We start from the raw sequence: 7776 nt of genomic DNA, 5'->3' as shown, positions 1-7776 counted from the left end.
GAGAATCACTTGCCTCATATGTAGAGGTGTGCTCCACTCCGATCAGAATCAGAGAATCAGAAGCGAATTGGCCTGCTCCGCCTTGCCCAAAGGCAGAGTAGAAGCGGACCGCAGACCCTTAGAAGCATGGCAAAGGGAAGTGCCCATAGGTGGAGCGCTTCTCTTTTCGCGGCGAGATCCGATCGCCATTTTGGAAAATTTAGCCCATAGGATTGCATTGCGGAAAAGAATAGGGGATAACTGTGTTGTTTTTTAAGCTATCTTTCTGAAACTTCTTGTGCTTAGAGAGTCATGGCTGGGGGTCATTTTGAGCCTACTCTCAGCTCTCTGTGTGGTGCGGTTCGCTTGCTATAATTTTTTTAAAAAATAAGGTAAAAAAAGCAGGAGAGGTACCTTTTTGAAGTGCTAAGAGGCAGAGTCATGATCACATGATCCCAAAGTTGGAGGAGGGGATAGGCAAAACGGGATACTAGTAAGTAACTTGGGATCCTGGGAAACTTCTCTTTCTTAGTCTGAATGGACTTTTCCCAGTGTTTTTTTAACCCAGTAGCCCCACCAAATGCACAAACACAACCTGAAATCATATACTAAGCAAATAAATAACAGATAGGAAACACAGCACTGCTACCCACCCTAACCTTGGTGAACAACTGAATAGATGTGGTGCAAGGGGATGAGGTCCCCTAGGGCATGTGGACATCCCCAGTGCACACTCCTGCCATTGGAGGGTAATCAGAATCCTCCAAAGGTTAACCAGTGGAGACTAATGCCTATCATGAGTTGAAGTGGCAGGTCGCTTCTTAAAGACTGGTCCCTAGACAGGGCCAGTCAAAATTTGCACAGTTCCCCCTCCCCCTGGGCACATCCACTTCCCTCTTACTGGTAAAAGACAGATATAGCCTTTTTAAAAAAATTCTTCTTGTTGTTTTTTCAGCAACACTGCTGCTTTTAATTCCACCCCTCCTTTATTTATTTATTTATTTATTTATTTATTTATTCCATTTTATATTTATACCCCATAGCCCAAGCTCTCCTGGTTTTTCCTCTTCAGTGAAGTCAGGCAGGCTTTCATTGTGGTTCAACTCCTTATTGTTGTTGTTGTTGTTGTTGCTATTAATATTAATTAGTACTGCTATTATCATTATTATTTTGTTGTTTAGTAATGGCTGTGAACACAGTGCTGTCAATCAACTCCGAAGCAAGGATCACAAAGCTTTACTCTCATCCTCCTAGCCTCCTAGTTATGGGATGCAAAAGAAAAGGCATCTCTCTGTGCTGCTCCCACCTCACAGGGATGGTTTGCATTACTGGCTTTGAAACTATCCTTGCCTCACTTCCTTATGCCCCCAGAAATGTCTGCTGCCTGCCTGCCTTCCCTCCCTCCTCCCCTGCCCGCCTCGCAGGGATGGTTTGTGTGTGTCTTGCTTTGACTCAGGGGAGAAGTCCTTCCTGCACTCACTTAGACTTTTGGAAGTTCCAAATCAATTTTTCAAGTGTGGAAGAAGATTCATATAGGTTTATCTCTACTCCCCAATTCATGGCATGTTGGGATTTACTTTGAAATGACCCCATTGAGCTGTCTGCAGCTTTAAATCCCTGAGATACTGGGGTGTCCGATTTTCATAAATTCCCCAAAAATCAGGAGATGATGGGATTGGCTTGAGTCTTGGCATGCATGTGTATCCATGGATAATCTATCATGGTGCCGAGTTTGAGGTTTCTAACGTGAAAATTGACGTAGTTCTAGCATGGGACTTGATTTGGGGTGAGTTAAAAGGTTTAAGCCCCGCCAAAAATCAGGGGATGATGGGATTTGCTTGAAACTTGGCATGAATGTGGATCTAGATGGCATCTGTGAGGGTGCCCACTTCAAAAAAAATTATTTTTCAAAATGTCAGAGAACAGTCCATGTCTGAAAATGGGGTGTCTGATTTTCATAAATTCCCCAAAAATCAGGGGATGATGGGATTGGCTTGAGTCTTGGCATGCATATGTATCCATGGATAATCTATCATGGTGCTGAGTTTGAGGTTTCTAACATGAAAATTGACAGAGATATCGAAAGGGGTGTGAATTGGGGTTATGGGTGGTGCGTTAGGGGTTAAAGCCCCGCCAAAAATCAGGGGATGATGGGATTTGCTTGAAACTTGGCATGATTGTGGATCTAGATGGTATCTGTGAGGGTGCCCACTTCCAATTTTTTTATCTGTCAAATTGTCGGAGAACAGTCCATGTCTGAAAATGGGGTGTCCAATTTTCAAAAATTCCCCAAAAATCAGGGGACACTTGGATTGGCTTGAGTCTTGGCATGCATGTGTATAAGTCCATGAGGTGTCATGGTGCCAAACTTGAGGTTTCTAACTTTAACAGAAAAAAAGTTGTATACTTTTTTGGATTTCAATGCAAGCCTATGAGGGGAAAAGCGGAGCTCCGATCCGGATCCGGAGCTCCACAGCGGAGCGGAGCGGACTATAGGCGGGGCGGGGTCCTTTTACAACTTCATTGGCTGTCAGTCCAGGTCCAGGCCCGATTCAAAGAGCTGGTATTGACATTCAAAGTCCTAAACAGTTTGGGACCAGGTTATTTGAAGGAACGCCTCCTCCCATATGTACCTGCCCAGACCTTAAGATCATCTACAGGGGCCCTTTTCTGTGAGCCCCTGCCAAAGGAAGTGAGGCAGGTGGCTACTAGGAGGAGGGCTTTCTCCGCTGTGGCACCCCGGCTGTGGAATGAGCTCCCCAGAGAGGTCCGTGTGGCGCCTACACTATACTCCTTTCATCGCCAGCTGAAGACCTTTTTATTCTCTCAGTATTTTAACACTTAATTTTAACTTAAATTTAAATTTTACTGTTCTAACTCGGTGTTTTAATCTTATATCAATTTTTGCTGCGTGGTTTTATCCTGGTTGTGCTTTTTATACTGCATTTTGTATTTGTGTTTTTAAACTGTTGGTTGTTTTATTATGGTTTTAATTTTTGTGAACCGCCCAGAAAGCTCCGGCTATTGGGCGGTATAGAAATGAAATAAATAAATAAAGGAAGGAAGGAAGGAAGGAAGGAAGGAAGGAAGGAAGGAAGAAAGAAAGAAAGAAAGAAAGAAAGAAAGAAAGAAAGAAAGAAAGAAAGAAGTAAAAAAAAGTGGGGTGCCTCTGAGCACATGTTCAGTCAGTCCAGCAATTTGCAATCAGTTCCAGAACCCAGTTCAGCAGTCCTTTTGCACACAAATCCACTCCTAATTTTTCCCCAAGCATTATTTTTGTAACCTCATTTGGGAGACAGGGAGAGCTAGTTGTGTTACTATTGTAAAACAACTGCCACTCAGAAATCCTCGCTGATCTATTGCAAATCGCCCAAAGATCTACCAGGAGGTCCCATGTACCTTTGGCCATCTCTGGCCTAGGGGGCTCCTTTGCTGGCTCACAGTACCAGCTCAAGGCATTTTGCTGCCAGAAGCTGAGCCCAAATGGCACTCCTCACCCACCCACCCCTCTCCCACTAGGTCCAGGTCTTTTTAACTTGCTGTGCCATTTGGATGCCAGTTTTTGCCATCCCATCATCTATCCCACCACTCACCCATGCTGCTGCCTAAAACAGATCCTCCTGTCACATGGCAGGGCCAGACCCTACTGGTTCAGCTACTGAGCTGGAAAGCAGAAGCCCCAGATTTCAGTTTTCTGCACCAAGATCATGTCATGCTTCTGAACACCTGCATGGCAAGTTAGAAAGCAAGAATGGAAGGGTGTCCCTCCCTGCCCACACACACATGCTATTGATGTATCTTCATGCCAGGCAATGCTTTGCATGTTCATGCAAAGCGCTACCTGGCATGGAACTGTTCAGGTCTGCAGCCCTTCCTCTATCATGCACTGAACTTCGCAACACAACGGATCAATGCTCCTGGCCACACTGCAGTCACCACCTCCATCTGTCCAATGCTTTCTTGGAATCTCTGGCAGACAAGGAGTTCGTGGCTTAGCAGAGCAAGGTGTTGCCATGAATTGTGGGACACAGGCCAGCGGCAAGACAGCATCCTTGATTCAGATTCTCTCCAAGGGATTCAATGTTCTTTTTCCATCCCCTTGTCCTGACAGGAACCTGGCGTGAGCAGACAGACGTATGTTCTGTGCTCTCCATGGAACACAGTTTTTTCCAGAGGCCAAAATAGGAGCATCAGAGGTGACACCAGATGCTCAAAACCTAAGCCTAGGGCCTCTTTAGGGTTGCCAGCTGACCAGAAGAGACTCTATACCTGCAGCTGAGACTCTATACCTGCAGCTTGGTTGGCAGACATCAGCAGATGGAGCTTTGCATGGCCGGTGGGTGGGGTGGGCAGAATTGTTATTTGTGGCTGCTCCAGGCACAATTATGAAGCCCAGTTGAAAAGTTGGGGACTCCAGGCCCCTGTAAAAGATACAGTTGCTCATATTTCAATATTAAGGTGGTGGGGATGGATAGATCATGAAACAACCCATGTTTTATTTATTTTTAAACCTTTTGTTGAGCTAAAAGGTTTTATCTGCTGTCAATTTATTGTTTTAATTCATGTTTTAGGATTTAATTTATTTATGATAGTTTGTTGTGTTTTATGTATTCACGCATTCATGTAGTATGAGAGAGAGTGAGGAGAAAGAGGGGGAGAGAGAATGAAAAAGGAGAGAGAGAAATGGGGAGATAGTGTGGGAGAGAAAGGGAGAGAGACAAAGTGAGGATGGGAGGGAGACAAAGGGCATGTCTACACCGCCTGGCAGAGGGGGGAGGATCTCGCGATATGCTGACCGTGAGATCCTCCCCTTGTGTTCACATGTTGTGCATGGCATTCCGGGAGGAAGGAGGGCGTCACGCCTGCCATTTTTTTAAAAGGAGAAGACCTGAAGTGCACTTGCGCTCCATCGCAAAAGTAAGGGGTTTTTTTGAAGCTCCCACCCCCTCCCCTCCCAACCCCCAATGGGCATGGAGCACTTGAGGAGTTCCGTGCCCTGTGCCTCGTTCCCGGCTCCTTACATTTACTTGCGAGGAGCCAGGATGAAACTGGGATGGCCGCCCACACCTCCTGCAGTCTCGGGACGATCTCGAGACCATGGGGAAAACAGGCTAAAAGCCAACCTGGTTATCCTGGGGAAATGGAGGGATCATTCCTCCCTGCCCACCGGGATCCCCTGTGCATCACATGGATGCACAGGGATGATCCTGGGGCGATCCCCGAGATAAGGCATGGTGTAGACATGCCCAAAGAGAAAAATGGGGGGAAAGACTGAGGAGAGAAAAGGAGAGAAATGGGGAGAGAAAGGAAAGAGGTTAGAGAGAAAGAAAGGAGAGGGGGAGCGAGGAGGGGGAAAGAATGTAAGAGAGAAAGACAGAGGGAGAGAAAGGGAGAGCAATAGGGAGGGAGAGGGAGAGTAATAGGAGTAGGGGATTGAAAGGGGAGAGAGGGGTAAGGAGGGAGGGAGAGAAGGAAGGAGGGAGGGAGAAAAAGGAAAGGGAGAGAGGGAAGAAGTGTGCGAGAGAGAGGGGGAGGGAGGGAGACAGAGGGGGAGAGAGAAGAGAGAAAGAGAGGGGAGGGGAGAGAGAAGGAAGAAGAGAGAGGGAGAGAGAAAGAGAGGGAGGGAGAGAAGGAGGAAGAGAGAGGGAGAGATGTGTTCATGTTCATGTACCCACCTTGGCATCCCTGATCACTGTGGATATTTGTGATGGGAATGCCACTATAGGGTCAGAGTCCTAAACCTGCTGATATCAGTTCTAACGGTCACATTGGAAGTGATGTTTGTCATGTGGTTTGGCCTTGCATGGTTGATTTCCCCCCCCCCAATAAATGGTGGGGCTGGGGAGTTGCACATCCCTGCTGTAGACCAACCCTCCTGGTGTTTTGGACTACAGCTCCCATCATTCTTGATTGTTGGCCAGGGTGGCTGAGGCTGATGGAAGTTTATTTATTTTATTTATTTATTGCATTTGTATACCGCCCCAAAGCCAAAGCTCTCTGGGCAGTTCACATAAGATAATAAGTTGAAGTCCAGAACATCAGAAAGGCACCAGGTTGGGGAAGGCTGCTCTAGACACCAGCCAACTTGTTCAAGGTTTTGTTTCGCACCAAGGCTGGTGCTCCCAGGGGAGGTGCAAGGGAAATGGGAGATGAAATAGAAGAAATCATCATATCCTCCTAAGCCGCCTTCTCCCTTCCTGGCTCAGAAAGATGACATGTTTTCAGCCCAGTTGTTTTCAAGAAACATGCTGACCTAGTTAGTCAGCCAGCCAGCCAGACAAAACACTCCAAAAACGATGCATGAATTAGTGATGAAACTGCAAATATACGTAAACTGGAATTGGCTTCTGTTTTGGGGTGAAGTCGCTGCCTCCCAGCCAGAGGTATAGCCTGAAGGCATATGATGAAGTCAGCTTTGCTAAAGCTACACAGATCTGGGGTTGGACGCTTCCTGGATGGGAGATAGGGAAGACCCTTACATGTATGTTGCCTTCAGCTCCCCAGAAAAACAATAGGATGTAAAGAGATCAATTAATGTGGAGTGGCTCTGGAGTTATTCTCCCTGCCCCCATTATACAAAAATGCTTTATACCTAGGGGAGGCAGCCTGGTGCCTTCCAAATCATTTGGACTACAACCATGATATCACCGACCATACCTACATTATAGAACACAGCACCAGATGAATTTAGCCTTTCCTTTAGAAGTTGCATAGTCCACCCTCCTTCCCTAGCATACAGGAGAGGCTGTTGGCTCTAATGTCAAGTGGGGTTGTAAATCCACTCTGGGTTTCAGAACCAGTCAAGGCGCTATCCAAACTGCTGAACCTATTTGGGGGATAGGGTTCAGCACTTTGGATAGTGCCTTTAGAGTTCTGACTGAAACTCACAGCCCCTCTGACACTGGAGCCGTTGGCCTCCACTGCTGCCACATTTATTATTATTATTATTATTATTATTATTATTATTATTATTATTATTAATTACCTGCCTCTCCCTCTGGATCGAGGCGGGGAACAACACTAAATAAAATATAATAAACAAAATTAGTTAAAAGAGCATATAAAGCCAATATAATATTAAAATAACAATCATAGCATCTTAAAATTCTTAGGTTTAAAATTCATCTGGGTAGGCCTGCCAGAAGAGACTAGTCTTTACAGCTGTCTTAAACTCAGAGAGAGCATTAAGCTGATGAATCTCCTCCGGCAGGCCCTTCCACAGTCTGGGAGCGGCAGAAGAAAAGGAATATACTACTCGATTGCAAAACTGCTACGCCCCCTGCTTAATAGTAGCTAATTTCGATAGTCCTCTAATTGTCCAAGGTCAATCTTCTAATGTCCCAGTGGGAAGATACTATGCGCAAGGTGGAAAGTGAGGTTCCCCCCTCCCTTGAGCACAAAAACAACACCAGAGCACTCTGAGGAATAAGAGATCTGTGGAAATCCTTCCTTCCACATCCCATACAAGTTACTTGAGATCCAGAATGAGATCAGTGTGATAGAGCACATGCTTTGCATGCAGAAGGTTCAATCCCCGGCTTTTCTAGGTAGGGCAAGGAAAGAATCCTGGTTGAAATCCTGGACAGCCATTGCTTCCAGTCAGTCTTGACAATACTAGGTAGACAGACCAAGGTTCGGACTCCATATAAGGCAGCTTCCTATGTTCCAACCTGAGTAATTTGCAATGCCCAGAGAGGAAATGCTAGACGGCAATGTGGAAATGCATGCGCAGAGACTTCTCATCAGTGTTATCGTGCTATATTTTGAAGGGCAGACGCTCATCATGACAGTCCCTGT

This window comes from Elgaria multicarinata, chromosome 3, assembly GCF_023053635.1.
Source record: "Elgaria multicarinata webbii isolate HBS135686 ecotype San Diego chromosome 3, rElgMul1.1.pri, whole genome shotgun sequence".
Lineage (NCBI taxonomy): Eukaryota > Metazoa > Chordata > Lepidosauria > Squamata > Anguidae > Elgaria > Elgaria multicarinata.
The sequence above is the reverse complement of the archived record's forward strand: the minus strand, read 5'-3'. Positions refer to the sequence as shown.